The 26,319-nt window shown below is 42.2% G+C and overlaps 1 protein-coding gene and 1 long non-coding RNA gene across 6 annotated transcripts in view; one reads left to right on the forward strand and one right to left on the reverse strand.

The window, feature by feature from the left end:
- The window catches only part of RNF144B (ring finger protein 144B), a 71,049-nt gene that overhangs the window by 30,826 nt on the left and 13,904 nt on the right, over positions 1–26,319 (reverse strand). Inside the window, exon 1 of one of the 5 annotated variants that reach the window (XM_083747031.1) lies at positions 15,429–15,938. The exons of 2 other annotated variants lie outside the window; for them this stretch is intronic. The gene's annotated coding sequence lies outside the window, so the exon portion shown is untranslated. Of the gene's footprint in view, positions 1–1,076; positions 1,547–15,428; positions 15,939–26,319 lie in introns of those variants that run through there. 2 more of the 5 variants (XM_083747033.1, XM_083747034.1) reach the window with 2 other exon arrangements.
- Positions 1,622–4,241, forward strand: LOC310848265. Its single transcript, XR_014566248.1, has 2 exons — positions 1,622–2,588; positions 3,407–4,241. It is a non-coding gene; the product is annotated as an uncharacterized lncRNA (long non-coding RNA).

The raw sequence follows: 26,319 nt of genomic DNA on the forward strand, positions 1-26,319 counted from the left end.
TACTAACTTTTAAGAGAAATGTAAACATTCCCTTTTTCTCAGGCATTTGATGGTTGAAAGTTCTGTCCCTGGCAACCCTGAAATTCTTGGTTTTGTGAGTAGGTGATTGTTTTTTAGGTTTTTTATAAGTATTAAAGAAATTGTTTTAGTATAGACATGCTTGCTGCCCTGGGCTCCTTTGGAGGAAGGTACAGGAAATACATTTAATAAATAAATAAAAATTTCCTGTCAGTGTAACCTGCCAGTCACAATGAGGAGATGACCCAGGTATGTGAGCATTAACAGAACTACTTGTACTCCTTATGTTAGAGAAATAAGTAACATGAGCTGGCTGAGAAGGAACATTTTCTATCTAGAAGTATTCATAAATATCCCATAGAGGTCACTGCAAAGTGCAGCATTCTTCAGTATATTTAATTCCTTGAATGAGGGCTTGGGCAGTGTGCTTATCAAATTAATGGGCAATATTAAGCTGGGAAGGACCTGCAAACATCTTTAGCAGTTAAGTTAAACATTCAAGACATCAAGCCAAACAGGAAGAACCAAAATGAAGCACAACTACAAGGACCAAAATGAGCATGTACAAAATACCTAATAAACATTAGCTGAACTTGCAAAGGACCGCCATTGCGATATTGTGAACACTACAGTTTAGGGGGCACGGTGCAAAACCGAACCCAAACATATGTTTGGATGTATTAGCAGGAACTCTGTCAAGAGACAGGAAGTAGTATTAATCACCCCTGGTCAGCCCGCATACCATGCAGCCTGGAGCCCTGTGTGCAGTTCTGGACATCAAAACACAATGCTGATTTTATCAGAGAAGGAATCAAACAGAACTACAAGAAACAGGCCAGGATATTCTTATTTCCCCTTTCTGCTTTTGCTGGCCATAGTACAGTAACCATTAATTATTTGTGGTATGACCCTTCTTCCCCTTAAGTTCTCAGGCACCCCTCAGGGAGGTGTCACAACTCTCAATTTCTCCACCAAGGTTCAGAAGTACTTGGAATCATTGAAACAACTACTGCTTCCAACCAACTCTAAAACCTGAAGAGATTAGTTACAAGACTCACCTTTCCTCCGGGACCTGATGCACAGAGGCACACAGGGGACAGGTGCCTTTCCTTCTCTTTCCTCCCCATCCCCAAGCGTTAGACACTCCTGCCACCGCCAAATTCTCTTTGCTATGTACTAGATCAGGGATGGACAGGTGTCGGTTATAACCAAAGATATAGTCACAGCAGGAAACTTGGCACCTGCATTTGATGGCAACCCTGGACTAGGTGCAAGGACTCCATTTTCACTTAGAGGCAAGGGGAAGGGAGAAAGCAGAAGATTTGAAAACTGGACAAAATTAGACAAAATTCCAGTTGTTAGCAAGGTATCGAAAAGAAGGGCAAACCCCACCATCTTACCCATTGACAAGCAGCAGGGTTTTAACTACTGGACGGCAAATTTAGATTAAGTTTTAAGCAGTTTTTCTAACTGCAGGAATTGCTCACAGCAAGCATAGGAAGCAGATAGATTTTAAAAGGATGCTTTATCTCTAAACAAGCAGCACCAGTACATGTTGTTACCAAGATCTTGAATCACTTGATCATAGGAATGATCACAATAGGCTGCAGCAAGTTGCCTAGCACAGGTATGACCTGTATCTATAACATAATTGTGTCATTTGCATTGAGGATCATCTGGTTGATGAGAAGCAAGGTGAGGCACTTCAGTCTACCTAAGCCAGAACATCAGAGGAAGCAGAAGTAGCAGCTACCAGAAGATGAAGAAACTCTCCAAGGGGAAAGAACTGAAAGGGCAATTTACTCAATTCATGGAGCCTTCATGTGATAGTACCGTACTTTCTGATGCGTATGGTTGTTGCTGTTCTACTTTCAGAATGCTGCTTATTTCTCTGGTATGCAAAGCTCCTAATAATTTGCAAGCCTAATGCTAGTAGGTAATATATCAGCCTGGACCTGCCAAAAGACCCATCTAAGCTCCAAACTAATTTTGGAGCTCAAAGCCTGACACCAAGGCAGAGCCATGCACCTTGGACATAAAGCCTTCACCTATATCTGGGGAAAGGTGGGAACGGGGCAGGAACGGCTTCTTCTGATGCTAACAGTATGGGAGTCAGACAAAGGACCAAGGCAGGGAAATGCTACAAGAGCACAGAAGCTGCTCTTCTACAGGACACACTGGTGTAAATGCATCTTGTTCAGTTTCAGTTATTTAATCCATCATGTCAGGACCGCGTCACAGTTTTCTACCTATGTGAAGATGGCTGGGAGACAAAACACATAACACTTCTGCATTGTGAACTATTTTCATGTAACCAAAATGCAACGAGTGAAGTGGCTCTTCCAGATTTGCCCTATAGATTTATTTTCTGGTGCAAGTCAGTCACATAAAAGCATCTACTCTAAGACACATGCACTTCAACCTGCAGCTGAACAATGAATTACACAACAAAGGGTTATCGACTTGCACAGTCTGTTCCCGGGAAGGTAACTAACCATCTGCTTCTGAAGACTTATGAAAAGAAACCATCTACCCCAGACATGCCATTAGCAGCAAATAATTCCTTATGGGTAAGAGCCGGAATATGCTGCTATTACCAAAAGCTTTGGGAACAATATCTTTTAGAGAAGTCAGTGCGCTGTTTCATAATTGCTGCAGCAATTATAGTTATCAGTGAATCATCAACAATGCAATGACGCATCTAGGGCTACCTTTACATACGTCTATGCCTTTCTTCTCAATCTGCTACATTAAGAATATAAATATACATATTGTTTTCAGCTGCACTGCGACAAAGTCCTGCTGCCACCATATGCCAAGAAGTGCTACGTGGTTAGTTCCCCCAACATAGCCCTGTATATTGCCAGCAGCAAAACGGGTTTAATGTTTTGCCACTTGGACTGCACCTACAAAGTTGGCGGCATAGACTATCTGGCCCTGAGCTGCAGATTAATGTAAACTGGGTGGGGTGGCCATGCACTGGGGGTTGGACCAGACAACCCTTTGAATCCCTTCAAACTCCACAATTCTATGACTCAAATCACAGCTATACCAGGACAATGTGGTGGTGCAGAGACAGCCAAAGTGTGCCGCTTATGCGCAATAGGAGGGATAGGGAGCCTGTGTTAGAATATTCTGTTCCACCTTAAGGGACAGGCATGAGACTGTTGTGTGTCACATGTCTGCTTACACTCCAGCACAGTTTGCTGGAAACCTCTGTTTGTGTATAGTTTTCGCTTTGAACAAAGAGATACGGCTGCCACTGTATGCCCAGTTTGGCCCTCAGTAGCCCCAGGCATCTCTGAATTCTAGGTGGTAAAAAGAGTAGGATATGCCTGTATGGGACAGATCCTTTCATTTCCCAACATGGCTATCTCTTTCCTTTCAGGAAATGCTCTGCTCACTCGGGGTTTACACAGAGGAGAAGCAAAAGGACTGTCCTTCAGACAATGCCATTTGACTACGTTATACCACAAAAGGTCAACAACAACTAGGTCATCATTCAGGGGCTCTCAGCATCAAAACAAAAAGGGAACGCTGAAGGCTGGGAATGTCTCAATGCTGCCTAAACTGGCTGGGAAAATAGCCCCAGCTGGAAAGGCCAAAGAAAACTACTTCCCTACAACAGCCACCACCTAACCACAAATAATCAATGTAAAGGCACCACACACCCATGGAAGCAAGTAAATGGCTTAGGACCAGGATCCTTTAAAAGACTGTCTTACGAAGTAGTAGTTCTTCTTCCTCCTCTTCCTCCTCCTCTGTCTGCTATTATAAAGCTATCCACTATTACTACAGGACTTTGAAAGCAGCAAAACGATAACACGACACAGTATTATGTCCAGAGTTGACTCAATCTAATTAGACTTCCGATAGAAGATGGAGTCAGCCTCAGGTGAAGAAAACAGAAGAGTTGTCGCAAGTTCAGTTTGCAGAGCCTCAGCACTGTCCACAGTATAATCAGCATCTCTGTCTATTCCATTTGATGGAAAAGCTCTGCTACTTTGTCTTGGTGGTCTACGGCCCTGGTAAAGTGTCCTAACACATCTCCCAAGCAGCAAAACCATCAACGTGCCCTTGAGTGTACCACCAAACCGTAATAATGTCAAATGCCATATAAATTGGCTTCAAGATGCCTGCCACATGCCTGTAGCAAGCCACTGTTTTGACACAACACAGAGTAAGGCTTTCATAAAATAAGACTAAAATCTATTCTGGGCATAGCCAAATGCTGCTGCAAACCTGAAGGGTTATTCTTCTCTCCAAGCAGGCTCTGGCGCCATATAAGTTGCTTTTAATGTCCCCTCAATTTAAAAAATGGCTTGTGCTATCAGCAATGGCTATTCCAGAAAACAAATCCAAAACTGCTTTGGACTCACAAAACTAGCTGCACAGTTCCTTTGGATCTTGGCCCAAGTATCTATATTGTATTATTTTCTTGCCGTTTCAAGGAATAACGGCTAGCTGCCACAGGAAACAGGATGTTAGACAATTAACAAAATGAGCGAAGAGCACTCCCTGTAAGAATCTGTTCTCACCCACTATATCTTTAAAGCCTGATGTTTGGAAGTAGCCCTGAGACTTCATAGTACTATCACAGAAACAAGGAAAGAATTTTTTTAAAGTGAATATTCACACTCACACACATTCAGGTTGCATAATACATTACTGGGAGTAGCCTCTTCAAACAAACAAGGATTTATTGCTAAGAGAACTGCCAGCCAACTGAAGTTGTTGGTCTTTCCTTGTCCTAGATATAACATGAAAAGGCACATAGTTATAACCTGAAGGGTCTCAAGCCTGATTGCTGTAATATAATACACTATAATATATAATTGAAGGACCACGAACTAGGGTTCCCGGTATTGAAGTAATAACTAAAAAGAAGTTAATAGTGCATTTAAAAGTTATCATGCTGCATGTCAGTGCAAATCCACAGTCTTCCACACAAAAATGCAAACACCCCACCAAGCACAAAAATATGTTTCATCCAAAAACCTGTTAACCAGGAACACAACAGAATAAAGAGGCTTAAATACAGTTTTGCTATTATTCCAGACACAGTGGAATTCACAATCAGGATTAATTGGGGACATTAGTTGACCGTTACCAATTTTTTAGAGCCAGTTGTGGTGTAGTGGTTAGAGTACTGGACTAGGGTCTGGGAGAATAGACTTCTAATCCTCACACAGCCATGAAACTCACTAGGCCAATTACTGCCTCTCAGCCTAACCTACCTCACATGGTTGTGAAGAGGATGAGGAACCACGTACACCAACTTGAACTTATTGGAGAAGAAGGTAGACTATATGTGCAAATAATAGTCGCCATCATCATCATCATCTTGTGGCCAAATCAAGGCATTAGGGACTGATTACGTATCTTCTTCCTCAGAAAAAGGTATTAGATAAGAATAGTTTGGTTTAACTTTAAATCTGTTAACATTTATATCCAGCCCTTTCTCCAAGTACATATGGAGTTATGTGATGGTCCCCCATGAGGAGTTGACTTGGACCAGCCCAGCTTAGCTTCATGTCAGAGACAGAACAATATCAAGCATCTTCAGATTACTGTCTGGGTGCAATTCTAAGTACCGCAAATGTTAAGTGAAAACTAGACCTCGCAAGAGAAAAACATATCAGACTAATGTTGAGGGGAAACTAAAGTTGGACTGCATTTACTTAACCTTTAAAATCTATTAGACTAGGAACCTTTAGAAAGCACGCAAGCACAGTATTCATACTTAGCAAACCTTTACTTTGTTTGCTTTTTAAAGTTCTCCTGTCTGTCTATGGCACTACACCACAAACAGACTTCTAATCTTTTATTATTATCTCGTACACACTTTAAGAAAATATGTTCAAAGATTAATCTGCCAACGGAACATAGAATACGTGGGGAAGATAAACAAGTGCTTCATCTGTTTAAAAGAACCAAATGCACAGATTGCTTTTATATTGCACACAACCAATTCAACACAAGTGACAGGAAAAAGAACCAAGATGGGAGAGGAGCTATGGTACAAGGTGTTGAGGTTATTTTGCTATCAAGACGTGTGTGTATATATACCAATTGTAGTATAAGCTCATCCTGTTTAATATGGGACTAGTTCCATCTGAAGGCTGCCTTTTTACAAAACAAACTACTTCAGTTCAAGTTCATTAAAAGTTCATCCTCAATATCACCCCCCAAAAAAGCATTCAGAACATTACAAACTGCTGTGTTGAACTATAGGGTCCAAAAGTAAATCAGGGACCACAAACGAGTAATAAGGTATCTGACAGATAAAATGTCAACAGGTGACACTTTCTCCATAATAGAAAAGGCTTGCCCAGTTTAATACGTGCCAGCCACAAGGCATGATTAACTTTGTTTCTGTACCAGTACTTCTTGCAGCAAGGTACTCCTGTTGGAAGATAGAATATCTCTTCAGCAGGGAAGATACAGGAAATGCCTTGCATTCCTGATTACTAAGTGACAGTGGAAACGGTAGCACCTCCATATCTGCCTAATAAGCCTTAGAATTTTGCTTCTTCTTCTTTTATTTCTGACTTTCTTTATATATGTTCAATTGACTTGCTTTTTAAAATGAAAGCTAAGAATCTGAATCTTTAGCTGGGGCTGGATGGGAAAGAATCAATGTGAAGATGAACTAGAAATTGTTCAAAATTCTATTTCAAAATGAATTTTATTCATCTTTAGTTCACCTGGAAATTAGGAGAATTGGTTTCAGATGTAGTTCAGATTTGTGCAACTGAACTAGTTCACTTTTGCATAGTAAGGCCTATATTTTCAAGTGACAGAAACAACCATGGAAGTGAAATTAACCAACCAACAAGAGAAAAGAAAACCCTCCTTTGTATGCCAAGATTCATAACATTTCCCAGTGTTTTGAACACGATAGTTCCCCCCTCCCCAATGCAAGACAGAGAGTATCAAGATTAACATTTCATGAGGCTAAACTCTTATTTGGCAAACTGAGCAGATGTTTGTTAACATTCAGCTATAATGGGTTCTTACAAAAATTACTCATTGACAGTTGTGATACATCCACATGACATTAAAAGCAAAAGATAGAACTCAGTTCTTATTAATTCAACATCTGATTAACTGAAGAGAGCAATAATGCTTCACAAAGTGTATATAGCTGTTCTATGCCAGAGTATGTAGTTTCAGTCTATAGAAGTGGTTTTCAAACTATACTCCGAGAAACCCCCAGGTTCCTGAAAAATATATCTAAAGGGAGACCAGCTTCATTTTAGAAAGAATTCTTTTGCATGTAGAAGATGGAAAGAAAGCTCAGTGCTAAGGGGTCCAAATTCAGTTCACACTGTGCCTCCTATAGCATGCCACAGAATTCAATGTCTGAGGGAGTCGCTGCAGAGATTCTGTGACCAACAAATATGGAAACACATCCTGAAGACAGAACATGTGAAAGCCACTAGTCTATTAAGTCGCTCGTCCACACATTTGGTAATGGTGGTTCTTCATAATACACCACCATATTAACTTACAACCAAGCAAAGGACGCATATTGTGGGATAGTGTAGTCAAACATAACTTATACATGAGTGCTAGTTAGCACTTGAAGGGTTTAAAAGAGCTGGATTCCTAGACCCAGCTAGGTCACGCCCCCTCTTTTCCTGCAAGAGAGAAAGTGAAGCCGTCTCTTACTGTTCCTCACTCCACTACACCACAATAAAGACATGTCTAAGCAAGCCGCAAGCTTAGAGCAGGTGTTTCGAACTATCTTTCTGTATTTTCTACCCAAGATATTCTGCATGTGTTCTCCTTACTGTTGCTTGGATAAATGTGCAAATCTGACCTTTGGAACGTTTTGTAAGTAAAGCATTTTAAACTTAACAGTGTGTGGCCTGTTCATTGCAAGAGGGGGAGAAAGTGGAAAATGTTGTATGGAACCAAGCAGAATAAAAGGGTCTAACAACCTATATCCTCACATTATGCTGCCGCCAAACTACTCTTTTATTGGGTGCTCTCTCCTGCTGGTGGGTGAATTTGGCCCCACATTGTTTAATTCAGGCACCCAGCTGATTATTTTATTACTGTATTTGTGCCATACATGTGGGTCACGGGATCATCCATTTTTCCTCCCACATACATATTTCCTATCATCCCATGTTCATCTTTAAAAGGATCAAGACATCTACTGTAACAAAGTCCACTATCTTCCATTTAAGTACATCAACTGTGTATAAAAATCTAAGTATTTTATAGATAGGTGAATGGCAAACAAAACAAAATATAGGGTTTAGCCACAATAAAACCTGGTCTATTTTTTCAGGGCCATAGTTGATACTGATGCACTTTGGCACTCCTCTATTCATGACAGCTCATCTCGGCCATTCTAACAGCCCTGCTGTTCAGTCACCCCCTGCTGATTTCCTGTAATTGTTTTCTCACCTTCACACCCAAGAACCCATGGCTCTTGATTCCTCCTGCTGCCATAACTTTACCCCGGCCCTGGATGTACACAGTTATGTTCTTTTCTGATCACATGGGTCACACACCTGGCCTCTGCATGATCAGCTCCTCCATCCTTTCCTGCAGTTCTTTTGCAGACTTTATCTAATCTTTCCTAAAAAGCTGAGGTTGCAGGTCTGACAAAGAACTGTGCCCGAGAACCTGGACCCATGTAATATTCTGCAACAAAAGTGCTTCGCAACAGATATTAAATACGTTTTATGTTTTAAGAAAATCAAGGTCACACTCACCAGCAAAGCAGCTGGAGTAGGAACAAAATGAGCAGCAAAAAACAATGAAAAGCAGGGGTGGGGGTGGGGGAATCAAAGCTACGTTCTCCATCTCCTCAAAAGAACAGCCTTAATCAGTCTCCTAAGAGTGAAAAGGTCAGGTGAGTTTCCTAATGGAGGGACTTCCAGCCTGGAAAATTCCAGTGAGAAGGCCCTGCTTTTCATACTCACCTACTGCACCTTTCTTTCAGTAAAGAAAGCAGGGCCTTGAACAAAAGTGACCAGGTCAATTATGTAAGTTCATATGGGAACAGCCAGATCCTTTCTGCACCCAGAAAAGGACATGGAAGGCATACTAAGAAGGTAAAAGGCTCCTCTTCTGGGCACCATTGCTACCTGGGCATCCAAGACCACTTACCTGATCCTTAAGCATGTTTTCAACTCCATTCTGATCTGGCTGAAAAGTTACTCCAGTGAAATGTTTATGCCTCTCACACAGAGACTGCCATCTCCCATATCAATGACTCATACCATATACTTACAAATGCTTTTTTTCATTATTCCCATGACTACCGCAGAGGAAAGAGGCAAAGCATTAAAACTAGCCTTCAGCTTCCTAACACTGAAAAGTCAATACTGTTAAGTGGGAGTAAGTGTGGGCACAAACGGCCAGCGCTTTCATTTTTAGTTTGTAAAAAATAAGGCTGCATTGTGGTCGTGCCTGACTCTGATCACCGTTTCCTCCTTCCTCAAAAAGGCACAAAGGAACCTGCCTTACTTTGTCATCTCAAAAGCCATGTAAAGACCTCCGCAGTAATCTGGAAGCTTGCCTCCATTAAAAAGCGCCTTGATGCAACTTCAGTGGAATGAGAAGTGGAGCTAACTGAAGGGTAAGGAATAAAAAATATTGTATAACATGAGGGCCAGGTTTTCTGAAAGCAAGGACACGTAGTGAGGAGGCAGAAACATGTGCAAGGCCATCCACTTGTCAGTGCCAAATCTTGCAGATATCAAAATCCAATGTCCCCAGAAAAAAGCTTAGAGCAAAAAGTTCTTTCTGTCAAGGTCTGAATTCTCTTGAGGGTAATAATACTCTGTTGAGGGTCACAAGACAATGGTGGGCAAAGTAAGAGCCAACAATGTGTGGAGACAGAGACAAAAGTGCTCTAGATTAACTAATCTGGACTAACCACCACCCTGCTTCAATTTTTCCACAGTGTGTACCTCAAATTAGAATTTCCAACCCTGTGTAGATTTTCTTAGAAGTATTTATTTAAATATAACATGAATATATATATCATAGTACAGTGGTACCTCAGTTTATGAACTTAATCCGTTCCGGAAGTCCGTTCTTAAACCGAAACAGTTCTTAAGCTGAGGCACACTTTCCCTAACAAGGGCTCTCCCGCCGCTGGTGCCCTTCCACCGTTCGGCTTCCATTCTTAGACCGAGGTAAAGTTCGCAAACCAGGACACTACTTCCGGTTTTGCAGAGTTCTTAAACCGAATAGTTCGGAAACAGGCCTGTTCTTAAACCAAGGTACCAGTGTATACATATTTAAATATATGGTATAAATATATTATTTTAGACATAAACCCTACTTCATTTAGAATATATAAACCTGCCTTCTACTGACAAAATGAATTTCAATAGCGACAAATGTAAGGTTCTACATTTGTAAGGCAGGAGTAATCTGACAGACATATATAGGATGAGGGACACCTGGCTTGACTGCAGTAGATGTAAAAAAGGGATCTAAGGATCTTAGTAAACCACAAGCTTAACATGAATGTGATGCAGCAGAAAAAAGCTAATGCAATTCTAAGATGCATCAACAGACATCTAGTGGCCAGCTCAAGGGAAGTAATAGTGCTGCTCTTTTCGGCCTTGATTGGACCCCACCTGTACTGTGTCCAGTTCTGGACACCACAGTTTAAGGAGGATATTGACAAGCTAGAACACGTGCAGAGGAGGACAACCAAGATGATCAAGGGTCTGGAAACCAAGCCTTATGAGGACCAGTTGAGGGGTTTGGTATGTTTAGCCTGGAAGAGAGAAGATTGAGAGGTGATATGACAGCAGTCTTCAAATACCTGAAGGGGTGTCATGTGGAAGATGTAGAAAGCTTGTCTTCTGCAGCTCCAGAAGGCAAGATTTGAACCAATGGATTCAAATTACAAGAAAGGAAATTCCAATTAAACATTGGGAAGAACTTTCTGATGGTAAGAGCTGTTCAACAGTGAAACGGACTACATCAGAAGGTGGAGATTCCTAAGCAGATGTATGATGGCCACCTGCCAGGGATTCCTTAGCTGTGATTCTATTCTTGCATTGCAGGGTGTTGGACTAGATGACCCTTGGGGTCCCTTCCAACTTTCCATCCTTCACGAGACCATTAGTCCATCAATCTCAGTACTGTCTATAGTAACTGGCAGTAGTTCTCCAGGATTTCAGATGGAGGTCTTTCCCACCCTTGTGAGTTTACTCTCCCAAGTAAGCATACAAGGGATTTTTTTGGTCCAACACAGCAATACAACTACTGTTCTAGAAAGCACAAAGTAACAATGCTGCTACAGTTAAAGATCCTGTTTACAGAAAAAGGACCCAAACAAAATAAAGGAATTTAGTTTCTCTAAACTTTGCATGTTACTCTGCTTATATGGTTCCTTCCTGCATTTCTTGGTTGTTTTTATTGTGGTCATTGGAGCTTCAGCTTAGGGTCCTAGTAATCACATGAAACTTGGAAGAGCCCCCCCCCCCCCGCGCCTTCTCTCTCTCTCTCTCTCTCTCTCTCTCTCTCTCTCACACACACACACACACACCAAGCTATTCCCATGAAACCATAGAAATTGTGTGTATTGGAATATATAAAAACAAGCAAGTGTGCTCAAGTTTGGCAATGTTCAGCGATATCACTTTTGTATTATGTAGTTGGTAATGTGGTTTTTACTGTAAATATCTATATGGTGTGTAGATGGATGGATAGTTTTTTTTTTAATTCTATCTGTTTAATTGTTTTGAATGATTTTCCCTCCTATGTTTTAATTATTTTCTATCCGTAAGCCGCCTTGAGTCCCTGTCAGGGGAAAAGGCAGGGTATAAATTTAAAATGATTATTGTGATGATGATGATATCTTGCTAACACAAGGCCCAGCTAATGTGCAACACAAAGACAATGAAAACTCAGAACAAAGTTATTTGGCACTGGCAGATAAGTAAACATTTGTAAATGCTGCAACCTTAACCCCGTGATTCAATAGCACTCAAAAATTGCATTTTTAGTAAGAGACAATATTTACAGTCAGAAACTCTAGTGTTCTACTCAATTTCAGCCAGTACAGATTAAGAGTTTGTTGCCACTGAATGCATTGCTTGCTAAGAACACCTGCCTTCTTGGCTATGGTCAAGGCATCAGGCTTTTCTTTATTTGCCTACTACAAATAAAGAAGTGTGAAGAAGTGTAAATGCAAATGTATCTGCAAACGTATCTAAACGTATCTGAAGAAGTGTGCATGCACACGAAAGCTCATACCAAGAACTGACTTAGTTGGTCTTTAAGGTGCTACTGGAAGGAATTTTTTTTGTTTTGCCTACTACAGTTTATTTTCAAAACGTAGACAATGTTCTCCCAAAGATGCCAAAGTCCAATGCTCAGAGGCATATATACAGGACCAACCTAGCAACTTTATAAACTAGGTGAGCAAGCAATAGAGCAAACAGTAGAACTGGGTGGGTTTTTTTAGAAAAAATAACAAGGCTATCAACTTTCCTTTTAAAAAACAGAGCAAGTTTCCCTCGTGGTTGTAAAAGGTGAGGTGATGCAGACCATTTCAGGCATCCAGGCATGTCTTCCGCTTATCATGGTTACTCTGTGGCTCAAAGAAGCAATTCTTGTCTAGTCCTCCCAATGGTCTTCTGCCATGTTCACCTTTACTTGTTCTATAACTTAATTCTGCTGGAGGGGTTGGGAGGTAGAGGGAGGACTGAACTCTTCCCACCACCATCACAAATTGTTTGTTTGTTTGTTTGTTTGTTTGTTTGTTTGTTTGTTTGTTTGTTTGTATACCACCCTATACCCATAGATCTCAGGGTGGTTCACAACATAAAATGACAATACCAAAGAAAGAAAAGAAAACCTATCCAGCTCTGATATATACAATTGGCAAACCTGATTCAGTTCTCAATTCCAGCTCATTTAACTTGACTGGGAACCAAGATCAGCACCTTTCGCATGCCACATAATATCAGCATGCTGTTTGCCAAGAAAGGGGCAGAGTTTCAGGTCTGAGTGTACTAAAGCCCTTAATGTATCTGCACCTTGTGGTTTAACACTGGTCACCATGTGGTTTGGTACCTACTGACTAACTCTGGCATCCTCCCACTGAAAACAAGGCTCCAGGAAACCAGAAGTTCATTCTGAGGTGAGGAGAAGACAAGACACTCACTGCGCAAAGTAGTTAATGGGAAAACCCACTAAGTGACACATCCCCAAGAGCTCAGTTTAGAAATGAAGAACATAATGCTGGTCGTTCTGGAGACAGAGTAGAGAACCAGAGCTCCACTGACTCTAGCTACCAGATTATTAGAAGAACAGAAATGCACCACAAGTTTAAGAGCCCACTCTATTCAGAGCACCAAACAAAGGCAAACAAGCTCAGAGCAAGGAAGGTTTCACCTGATGAATAAAGACTTTGAGGGAAGCGATCACAGAAGTCATGCCCAGCTTTCTTTAGGTTGCTTGCAGAATAAAAAGGAGCTGAATCGACAGTGAAAGAGGATGCTATTAGAAAACCTTTTGGATATGTTGTAAAGTGTAACTGGCAGAAACTTTGTCACATCATTTGCTCAAACTTTGCTCAAGCCACCCAGTGGAAACAGCCGCTCTTCATCACAACTCCAAACCCACAGCATTCAGCTTAAAAAGGGATTGCTGCCCAAGCAACATGACTTATGAGGGATGGTTGAAGGAGCTGGGTGTGTTTAGCCTGGAAAAGAGGAAACAGAGGAGATACAACAGCCATCTTCAAATATCTAAAGGGCTGTCACATGGAAGAGGGAACAAGCTTGTTTTCTCCTGCTCTGGAGGGGTAGGACTTGAACCAATGGCTTCAAGTTACAAGAAAGGAGATTCCGACTACACATCAGGCAGAACTTTCTGACAGTAAGAGGTGTTCGACAGTGGAAAGCCCTGCCTTAGGAGGTTGGGAGCTCTCCTTCCTTGGAGGTTTCTAAGCAGATGTTGGATGGCCATCTTTCATGGATGCTTTAGCCATGACCCTTGGGGTCCCTTCCAACTCTACAATTCTATGATTCCATGACTGCATCCACTCAGAGAGTCCTGTACAGGTGTCCAAGCTCAATATAAATGTCCACATGGAAGGCAAGATGGGGCTTACACCTGCAGATCCTGCCTCTGAACCTCAGATACCGATACTAATTTATGTGCAAAAGTCCAAACAAGCATACCTCCAATGCACATAGGCCAGGCTTCCTCAAACTCGGCCCTCCAGATGTTTTTGGCCTACAACTCCCATGATCCCAGTGGTCAGGGATGATGGGAACTGTAGTCTCAAAACATCTGTAGGGCTGAGTCTGAGGACCCTAACATAGACTATGAACACATATCCTGTACCCTGCAGGAAAGGAAAATAGGAATCATACATTCAGAACCTATGAGTGTAGACCTCCTGGTCCCTGCAGGTGTAAGTCCAGCAGGCACGATCTCTTCCCATGTGTTGCATTTATTCCCAGTTTATCAGCTAAGGTGAATGCGGCATAAAGAAGAACAGAAATTCCACAATAGTAGATCCCCACAATCACAGATACTGAAGCCGCATCTTTAGAAATATATCTGGCACATATTAAGGCAAAGAAAGCATACTACACCATTTCTTTAAACCTTCCAAGATATTTAACTGGAGTTCAGGGCATTGTAACTGACTTACACTCTGTGAAGCAAACTCTTAAAGCAACAGCCATTCACAGGAAAAGTGCAAAAGGCACTTCACACTAGGATGGTGGAACAAGACACTGTATCCAAAATTACTATAAATATGCAGACACATAAGCATGTGGCTTTCATTTTCTGCCTAGAATAGTAAAACTACAGTAGGAACTAAAAATATGTATATTCTGTATGTTATTCCTGAAGTTAGAAAACAATTAGAGAAAACAAAAAACTGTCTCTATAGTCAGACATAGTTCCACCATGCAAGGTATTTATGGAATTGTGCTGCAAATTACATGAGACAAACACAAAGTATGTATCTTTTCAAATAGATCCTCTCCTTAGCATCTTTCAGATCATCCTTTTATTTAAAGAACAGAATTGAAGTTTCCATTAGGAGTGAACAAATTTAAAATGATCACTTGGTTTGAAATCATCTTAAAGACTTTTCAGTGTTTTCCCCACACAAGTGAGCATTTATTTCTGCAAAGCTATACTGATAAAACCAACATAGTTCACCACGACTGCCAAAGAAAGTGCATAAGTTACTGCTCTAACATTGGCATTTAATTTCTAAGAAACCCATTTTTGCCTCAGATGAACTACAGTGCTGGCTGTGTATGTTTTTAAAAAAACAAGTACCCAAAATGATTGGGTTTCACCTCCTTTTCCCCTTTAGGAACTGGAAAGGAAAATGACAGCCCTTACTTAATTGCCCCCGCTATAAAGAAATGCAGATCGTTCCAGCATACCTTGCCAAAAGAGACCAGGATTCGCTCCCAAACGTTTGACTTTTCAATAGCTTCGCTCACACTTCAGTGCCTGCAAGACATGTCACCGGCAGCAAAAGCTCAGACTCTGAAGAAACGCGTTTCATTTCTCGCCGCTTCCTTCCTTCTCCCAGCATCTGAAAGCTTCACACATTATAGGTCTGGAGCAGGGCTCATCTCTCACCCGTCTCGTCGCTCCGAAGAATAATCTCCTCCCAGCTATTAAGACCATGTTGCCATTATTTCTTAAAATGCACGTCGCGCACATATGCAGTAGCTGTAAGAAAGCTACACTTATTTATACAGGAAGCTCAAGCCACAGCAACACTTCCTACTTCCAAGTCTCATTTCAAATGCAGGTGATTGTTTTTAACCCTCCAGGAACCCAGATGCTACTTAGCACAACTTCCTTTGCTGTTAAAATGAACAACTTCTTGCTGAACTCCGAGTGGATAAACGCAGGAGAGTGATCGCCCCAACCTCCCAGTTTTAGGTGTGGCTAAATATTCAAATACAGATAAGGTGCACCCAATATTGTTCATATGGCAGACACCCACGTATAGCCAGCTCAGGATTGTTACCTTTCATTTCCAGCAGGCTCCTGTGCCTTTAACAGCTGCAGGATAGGCAGAAAAACAACAGCGGTGCCTTAAAGGTCTGCACCTGTTTAATTTCTGCTTGTCACAGATCTGTTTAAAGGTACAGGAACCCAATCAGGGGGGAAAGGTGGCAACCCCATCCAGAGGCAGGGGGGGAATGATTGATCTCGCACTTCAGATATATGATATTGTAGTAATATTTTTTAATACTTGTTTTAAGAATTGCATCAAAATCTGAGAAGGTGGGGGGGAACTACTTTGGATAATGGCAAAAACTAGAGCACACTCCTAAAAATATGGCACAGGAGGGCAAATCTGGCTGTAACTGGAAAAGGGGTGGTGATATGTTATACGTACACACACACATACACACATTCTTCTTTGGCAATCACTTGTAGCTGAGTAAGATTAGCACGTTTCTCCCTTTCGTCCTGAGTTCAAGTGTCTTCAGAGTCCATTACGCCTTTGGTAAAGGCTTTTCTCCAATTGGAGTGCTCGCAGGCCAGTGTTTCCCAATTGTCGGTGTTTATACTACTATATCACATAAGGTTTTTTTTTTAAAAAAAAAAACAGGGTGGGGAAATCTTTGTTTAGCATGAGGCAGCATTTCCCCATGGGCAACTTTGTGGGAACCAGATGGCAGTAGTTGGTGCAGCCAGAGGCAAAATTCAACCTACTATACTATACAAAAGTAAGGATCAAATCAATTTTTTGTCTAGAATGTACAGCAAATTTCTCATCATCTTGTGCCGAATTGATGATAATTGCAAGTGGAATAGCACGAGGCCAGATTGAAGGAGCTTTTTTGTGTCACCTATGACACTGTCTCAGAGGCTTGTCCTTTGCAACCACCGCAAGCTGCATACTCTAGTAAAAGGAGTCCAGGAGCCAGAAAGGGAAAGAGATTACAAATTGTGCATGAAGGGGAATTCCTGAGGAATGTAGGTTGGGTTGTGAGGAGGAGGTTAAGGAGAAGAAAGAAAAAGAGAAGAGACAGTCTAAGGACTGACAAGGAAATGAATTCATGCTGAATGTATGTGCTGCATGAGGCCACTGGCATGGGGAGACAAGAGAGTGGTTTTTTTGTAAGGAATGAAGAAGATTAAGAAGTGGCGTGTTGTGTTACAACTCAGGGGTTCTATATGCAGTTTTTTGATATCCTTGCTTTGCTATCTGATACCTCCTGAAATATAAGATTCATTTCAGCTTGCTACCAGAAAAATCAAAATCAGTCTACTTTTATTCAGGTATCAGTCTTGATCTGCAGACTTGAAGTTTTAATTATCCCCTTGAGCTAAACCATAATTAAGCTATCTTATGTAAGGTGTTCATCTGTGAATATAGCCTATCAAACAGAATTTAATAAAACTCTTTTAAGAAGCTTCAGTGATAACATAGGCTCTTCAATATGGGAAGGAATGCAGCAGACCATGTCACCACAGGTATCTCTCATTCTCCCATACCAGAAACAAATACTGTACAGAAGTTACTGGTGGGTTTTTCCTCCTCTAAACATTTACTTCATCTGATAGAGATAAATAAAATTATATAAGTAAAAATAGTTAAGATGAATGAAATGAACAATCCAATGTCGCTGAAGTCCACACAATGAAGAAAAGGAACGAACTTCTGAATGTAGATAGCTCTGTTAGCTCTGAAGTAGCTCACCATAGCCCTTAAACAATATTATGTGTCAAATGCCATCACTGACCACATGTGTTAAAACTGAGATCTGATAGGTGGGGGGGGGGGATTGAACAATCTGTAAATATATGTCCCAAAAGGTTCAACGACTGAGCTTCTGGACTTCAAAGAGATTGATTCAGGCACCAGCTCAACCACATCAAGTAGCCTGACTAATCCATTTCACAAAATAGTTGTACAAATACTTGTTGTTGTATAGTCGTGTCCCACTCTTCGTGACCCCATGGACCAGAGCACGCCAGGCACTCCTGTCTTCCACTGCCTCCTGCAAACTCATGCTGGTAGCTTCAAGAACACTGTCCAGCCATCTCATCCTCTGTCGTCCCCTTCTCTCAATCTTTCCCAACATCAGGGTCTTTTCCAGGGAGTCTTCTCTTCTCATGAGGTGGCAAAAGTATTGGAGCCTCAGCTTTGGGATCTGTCCTTCCAGTGAGCACTCAGGCCTGATTTCCTTAAGAATGGATAGGTTTGATCCTCTTGCAGTCCATGGGCCTCTCAAGAGTCTCCTCCAGCACCATAATTCAAAAGCATCAATTCTTTGGCGATCAGCCTTCTTTATGGTCCAGCTTTCACTTCCATACATCACTACTGGGAAAACCATGGCTTTAACTATACGGACCTTTGTTGGCAAGGTGATGTCTCTGCTTTTTAAGATGCTGTACAAATACTTAAGAAGCTTTAAGCACTTTGTAGAAGTAAAGTGATTAACACTGATTTAAGATAAGTCCATCCCTTGCAACCATTCACCCAGGTCATTCTGGGGGTGCTTGCCACATGATAGGTTAAAAAAAAAAACCCCACAAAGTTGGTCTTGGGAGCAGGCTCATCCAATTTGGTTTTAGATGAATACATATATAATCCAACCAGCTAACTGTATAATCCTATAAAGGTCAGTTCAGAAGTAAAATCCAATGTGATGTTCTACCAAACAGGGAGGTGTGTATAATATTGGGTTGCAGCCTAAGAAAAGATTAAAGAGAAGCCTTCTATTCAGGATTGTGTAATCAGGTCACATAGTTCTAAAGTGTAGATCTTACCAGACATATACTAGCTACAAATTGCTTAAGCCTTAAATACAGCATTTATTCCATCACTATATGGAAGCATATGTCTTTCAGATGTATTTCAGACTGGTATAGCTAATGGTTTTGGAACATTTCAAGCCATGAATTAGAGCTGACCAAGAAAGGAAGGGTGTTAACATCCATCTTCAAAGAGATGGAATGCTTTCATACATCAAAAGCAGGTCAAACTGTATGCCTATTATCAAGAGGTATTTCGCCAATTAAATATGTGCCTTACAAATGATTTATGAATTAAAAGGTACACAAATTTTGCATATGTATTCCTAAACCCCAGTACAGGTGCCTCTTAGAGATCCTGAAATGCTGGGTAACTTGCAATTTATTGAACAAAAACCACCCTCATTGCATTATGTCTTTAGCTCTCTTCCAGTCTCACCATTAAGAGTCAAGCAAGCACACAAGGGGAGAAGGGACAACACACTAGCTCTGCCCTCCCACCTGGCTGCCGTTCCCCTTCTCCAATCCGCCTGCTTCAACCGGACGCCTCCAGATATCTTGAACTATGGTTTCTATCAGCCCTGGCCTTAGTTCAAAGCATCTGGAGTCCCAAGCTGGCGAAGGTAGCTCCAAGTGGAGAGCAAACCTCTGCAGTAGGGTGTCTTCTCTATTCATTCCAAAACATATATACCGTATTTTTCGCCCTATAGGACACACTTTCCCCCCTCCAAAAATGAAGGGGGAAAGTGTGTGCGTCCTATGGAGCGAATGCAGGCTTTTGCTGAAGCCTGGAGAGTGAGAGGGGTTGGTGCACACCGACTCCTCTTGCTCTCCAGGCTTCAGGAAGCTATCCGCAATCCTTGGGATCCCGGCGGGAGCGCACCCCGGGCTTCGGGCTCGGAAGGCTTGCAGGCAGCAGCCTGTTCTGGGGGTTGGGGTCGGGGGAAGCTCGGACTTCCCCCACCCCAGCCCCGTGACTTGGGGGGGAAATTTTTTTTTCTTTATTTCCCCCCAAAAAACCTAGGTGCGCCCTATGGGGCAAAAAATACGGTAGGTGGTGATATTTCCCTCCGCAAGTTGGAGGGCAACAAAAACAGCAATCCTCCTCATGTGTTTATTTAATTATTTCTGAAGAAAGCTTCTGTGACATTTCAAGATGACCTCCAAATCAAACACCCAGTTGCATACCCGTATTCAAAATATTGTTATTCTAAACTTAACACAAGTCACATGGATATTTTTACATTGTACATAGCATGCACCACTAAAGAGATTTTCAAAACATTAAGCTGTTTAGAAATGGCTTTGAATAAAATAAATACATAAATAAAAATAAATAAACCCATGAAGAGGGATGTGTGATTCTTCTTTCCCCTCCCTCATGTGTTGACTGGAAACAGAGAACCCACCTGTGCATCACTGTATGTTTTCTCTCAGTGTGTGTGGTTTTTTTCAGTATTTTGCAAACAGAAAAAGGAGTGGCAGATTCACAGATTATGTGCCAACTTTCCACATGGTCGCTGTAAGTTCTCAAAAGGACTTAAAACCTTTTCCTAGACACCATTGTAACTCATTCCAAAGCATTTCAGTTTCAGAAAGCACAATATGGAAGCATTTAGCATTTTGTTTTGTTTCAGATTTAGGGCAGCTAGTTATCTCTGTAAGGGTTGTACAAACAGCAGTACAATTAGGCTACAGTTCTAATTGTTCTTGGGAATAAGGGCAAATGAATACAGCAAAGCACACAGACGCAGAATCAATACCAGGGTTGGGGAGTTTAAACCGCAACAGGTTATTATTAGCCATGTTCAGAAATTTGAATCGTCCTCAGATTACAGTGGTACCTCTGGTTACGTACTTAATTCATTCCGGAGGTCCGTTCTTAAACTGAAACTGTTCTTAACCTGAAGCACCACTTTAGCTAATGGGGCCTCCCACTGCTGCCATGCCGCCGCCACACAATTTCTGTTCTCATCCTGAAGCAACGTTCTTATCTTAAGGTACTATTTCTGGGTTAGCGGAGTCTGTAACCTGAAGCATATGTAACCTGAAGCATATGTAACCCGAGGTACCACTGTATATGCCTATAACTTTCTGGCTTTGGCTGTGTGCCAAAAGTGATGCTATCTTTTTACAATTAATTACATGCCTTAATGACCTACCTAACATTGCAACAATTCTAGGCAGTCAAGTTACATTGCACACATTGCACTGAAAACTGGAAGATCAGGAAGACAGAGTTGGGCAAACAGATCATTTTCACTGTAATAAAGAACAAACACACAGTCCTGTAATCAGGGGAGAGGAAATACTCTCAGATCACAGATGTCGGCTTCTTGGGACCAATGCCTTCAGATGTTTTTTGCTGCCCCTTTATTACAGCACTCAAATTAAGTGAATTAAGCACGCGTCCCTTCACTTCAATGCTAGGGTGTAAAAATAGTTTCAAATTAAAATGCAGTAGAGTTCCCACTTGTTGCTTGCTCCATACTTCAGATTTAAATAGTACACATCTAAAAGGTAAAGGGACCCCGACCATTAGGTCCAGTCGTGGCCGACTCTGGGGTTGCGGTGCTCATCTCGCTTTACTGGCTGAGGGAGCCGGGGTACAGCTTCCGGGTCATGTGGCCAGCATGACTAAGCCGCTTCTGGCGAACCAGAGCAGCACACGGAAACGCCGTTTACCTTCCCGCCAGAGTGGTACCTATTTATCTACTTGCATTTTGACGTGCTTTTGAACTGCTTGGATGGCAGGAGCAGGGACCGAGCAACGGGAGCTCACCCCATCACAGGGATTCAAACTGCCAACCTTCTGATCAGCAAGTCCTAGGCTCTGTGGTTTAACCCACAGTGCCACCCACGTCCAACATACACATCTACACCTCTCTAAATGACATTACAATATAACTTTATGCATGTTGCTGACCATATTTCAGTATGAGCATTGATTTGATCCCAACTTTTAAATATTACTTCAGAATGTATCTCAAACTGTCAATTATTATATCTTGGCACAAACAGAACTAATATAAATGTAAGCCTGGACGACTCCTGAAAATTGTCACATATTGAAAAGAATTTTAGACAGACTAAGGACCCCTGATAATGTAACAGGACACAATAATCTTACACTATTAAAATACCCTATCCATCTGGTGCTATCCAGATGTTTTGGACTCCAACTCCCATGAGCCACCCCGGCCAATGACGAGGGATGATGGGGATTATATTTCAGTAGTACATCCAACTAGCAAAATACTCATCAGTAGGATGGACTGGGTGGGTATATTGAGGGGGTGTTCCTGTATGTTACAGGGTCTCCTGAGAAAGGTAGTTCAAAGGCGACCTACATCAGCCCCTTCATACAGCCTTCCAGAACCTGGTGCCATTCATGAAAACAATAATGTGAGCTATTTTGGAAGAGCCGAAATGTACTTTCTTGTGCAGTGCATTTCAGCTTCAGTACAAGTGAGTCATGGTGCTCTGACACTCAGCAGTTCTGTTTTTCAGCATTTGACAGCATAAATGTACAACCCCCCTCCACACACACAAAATAGCTTCCAGGAAACAGCAAAATCTTGCCAATCTTTATTTCTGATATCTCATTTTCAAAAAATCTCATTACACTTATTTGTGGTACCTGACAATGAAAGCAAGACAACTCAGTGTCAGAGATAGTAGATGGACTTCAGCTCAACTATAGGACTGTATTTGAGTGCAGTCCTTCATTCTTATTCTTCTTTTCTGGAATCTCAGCTGTTCACTTAATGGAGAATATGAAGGGCTGCTCCAGGAGGTATGGGCTGGATCTGACCCTGATGAGCTCAGAAGCTAGGGAGAGAGGCAGGTTTTGCCCCATCTTAAATGTATTCCAGATTGCAATCCGTTTGATTTGTCCTGTTGAATTTTCTGGAAGTCATTGGAAAATTAGCATGGCAGCTCTTCTAAGGGTCAAGATGATGGCCTACTAACTGTGAAACTTCCTTGCTATCTGGCTAGTTTACTAGTAGCTCCTTTGCCAGAAGCATTTGATACTGCCTTATGAGTTAAGTCATTGGCCCAGTTCAGAAGATCTTCAAAGGTTCAGGCAAGTCTTTTCCCACCCGACCCAAAAAAGCCAAGGACTGAACCTGGGACCTTCTACAAGAAAAGCATGTGCTGTGCTACTGAGCTACAGCCCTTGCCCATTTGCTTGGGTGGGAATGATACAGAGGCTCATTGCCCACTAAACATCTCCATAAGAACATAAAAAGAGCTGCGGGATCTGGCCAGAGGTCCTGCATCCTGTTCGCATAGTGGCCAATCAGATGCCTGTGGGAAACGTGCAAGCAGGACCCAAGCACAAGAGCACTCTCCCCTCCTGCAGTTTCTATTTAGAAGCATTACTGCCTCTGACTATGGAGGCAGTGCATAGCCATGATGGCTAGTAGCCACTGGTAGCCCCACCATCCATGTTTTTGTCTATTCCTCTTTTAAAGCCATCCAAGTTGGTAGCCATCACTGCCTCCTGTGAGAGCAAGTTCCATAAACTGTGTATGTCCAATGTATGCATATCCAGTTTGGTTTTTTGCCTTAAGACCTTTCACATATACCCCCTTAACACTCTTTTCACCATTTGGGTGCAAAGCAGCACATTTTGACCACATGCTCTACACTGGGCATAACAGAAGCACTTGATACATACACTGCATACTCACACAACACATATTTGCTTCCTAGGTGGAAAATCTAGTTTCCGGTCTGCACGGATATGCAGTACAAAATATAGGTGTGTATCAGTGCCTAGCTCCGCTAATGATTAGTGGCAAACTTGCTTCTCCGCAGTTCAGAGCAAAGGATGAAGCCTAGTAAGAATAATCCCTTTGGAATGTTGTACCTCACACCCAATACCAAAATGCTACATTCCTGAGATTAAGATAGCAGATTCAAAACAAGCAGGGCGGGTGGATCACAGATACTTTCACTTGTACTGAAATACAGACCTTTTCCTTTTCCTTTGGCTGCCACAGCTTAATTTTTGCTCAAGTTCCACTGTATCTCTGTAGAGTTCTCCCTTTTACAAAGGACAGTGTACAGTCTTCTCAAGTTGCATGCTTACTTTGGGCATCTGCTCACTATCCTGCTCTAAACACAAGTAATAATTTGACCTACAAAGCAGTAGTTAAGACCACTGCTTAAGGCAGAGCTTTCCAAACTGTTCATGTTGGTGACACACTTTTTAGACATGCATCATTTTGCAACACAGTAATTCAGTTTTGCATCATTTCGCAACACAGTACAGTGGTACCTCGGGTTAAGTACTTAATTCGTTCCAGAGGTCCGTTCTTAACCTGAAACTGTTCTTAACCTGAAGCATCACTTTAGCTAATGGGGCCTCCTGCTGCCGCTGCGCCACCGGAGCCCGATTTCTGTTCTTATCCTGAAGCAAAGTTCTTAACCTGAAGCACTATTTCTGGGTTAGCAGAGTGTGTAGCCTGAAGCGTATGTAACCTGAAGCATATGTAACGCGAGGTACCACTGTAATTCAATTTTACTAGCAAACTAATCCCTTTCCAGCCCTGGGAGGAGCATGAGGAACATTCGCACGACACACCTGCACACAGCAACCAACACACTAACTTGCCACGACACACAGTTTGGAAAGCTCTGGCTTAAGGCATCCACAGATAAAATAACCTCGCTGCAACATATCCAGCATAAGCAGAGTGCATTGTATTGCTTCAGACAGAGATGACCCCAAACACTTTGGTGCGAGAGGCAGAAAATCCACATGGTTCCTCCCCTAAAGTAACACAATCCTGCAGCTAGAGTGCCTGCAGAGGGTCAAGATTCAGAGCGTTTCCACTTACCTATGCCATACTGTCCTACTTTTTCCAGTCGAAAACCAGGACACGCATCCTCAGGGAAGTGCTCCCAGGCAAGTCACATGACTCACACAGAACTCTCGCCCCCCCCCCCAAGCATTTCTTTTACAGGGCGCAATCTTCTGCAGTGTCAAAAAACACATGTTTTGGGGAGCTGCATGAGATTGCAGTCCAGAAAGAAACACAAAAAAACGAGAGCACGGCATGAGAACATGTAATATTGTGGCACCCAAAATGGCTGCCATGATCTCAAGCAAAAAAACCAGGATGTTCCGTTTTTTCCGGGTCTCTTGGCAGGTGTGCTATGCCCACTAGAGTCCTGGTCAGGCAAGCCAAGCATGAGCAGGCCTGACCAGGCCCTCCTGCACCATATACACTGGTCTGAAGCAGGGGAGGGTTTCACAAGCCACAGCCCCATTGTCTCAACTGTACCACTGGGCAGTGTGGGAGGGGCGCACTGAGAAAATTTCTAACTTCTTCAACACATACTGCTGTTATGTGCTTGTATTTGGTCACAAAAAAAGAGATAGATAACTTGATTTGTTTGGGGGTGTTGTTTTTCTTCAGATATAAGCCAATTCCTTTAAATGTCATTTATGCAATCACCACCACCCCTTGCATTTCAAAGTCCAGGAAGGAATCGCAACCCACAATGCCAAAATCTTACTTGTGAGTAATTTCTTGGCAGTCAGTACTAGTTACATGTCAGCGTTTTCCATCTGAAAGCTTCTGTTAAGACACAGGGGCGCTTCAAAACATAACATTTTTCCCACATAGAAAAAGAACTTCTGGTAGGAAGATGTATGAAATATATATATAGCCCCGGTCATTTTTCACTGTATGAACACACTGAGTGGGTATGTGCAGATGCTTTGAGATGATGAATGCATGACCCCACTATGCTGTCATGGACAGATCTACCAAGAGGCATGTGAACATGACTGGTGCAATAATTTGGATTATAAATCAGTACCTGTGCAAGCAGTGTTGGAAGCAAGTACAGTGGTACCTCAGGTTACATACGCTTCAGGTTACATACGCTTCAGGTTACAGACACCCCTAACCCAGAAATAGTACCTTGGGTTAAGAACTTTGCTTCAGGATAAGAACAGAAATTGTGCTCCAGCGGTGCGGCAGCAGCGGGAGGCCCCATTAACTAAAGTGGTGCTTCAGGTTAAGAACAGTTTCAGGTTAAGAACGGACCTCCAGAACGAATTAAGTACTTAACCCGAGGTACCACTGTACTGAAAGAACTACAGGATCAGCAATCACACTAAAAAGGTAAAGGTAAAGGACCCCTGGATGGTTAAGTCCAGTCAAAGGCGACTATGGAGTTGCAGCGCTCATCTCGCTTTCAGGCCGAGGGAGCCAGCGTTTGTCCACAGACAGCTTTCCGGGTCATGTGGCTAGCATGACTAAACTGCTTGTGGCACAACGGAACACCGTGACAGAAACCAGAGTGCACGGAAACGCCATTTACCTTTCCGCCACAGCGGTATTTATTTATCTACTTGCACTGGCGTGCTTTTGAACTGCTAGGTTGGCAGTAGCTGGGGCAGAGCAACAGGAGCTCACCCCATTGCACAGATTCAAACCACCGACCTTCTGATTGGCAAGCCCAAGAGGCTCAGTAGTTTAGACCGCAGCGCCACCTGCATCCCAATCACACTAACATGGGGCTAAT

Source organism: Podarcis gaigeae, assembly GCF_964106915.1.
Source record: "Podarcis gaigeae genome assembly, chromosome: 7".
In the NCBI taxonomy this organism is placed as follows: domain Eukaryota; kingdom Metazoa; phylum Chordata; class Lepidosauria; order Squamata; family Lacertidae; genus Podarcis; species Podarcis gaigeae.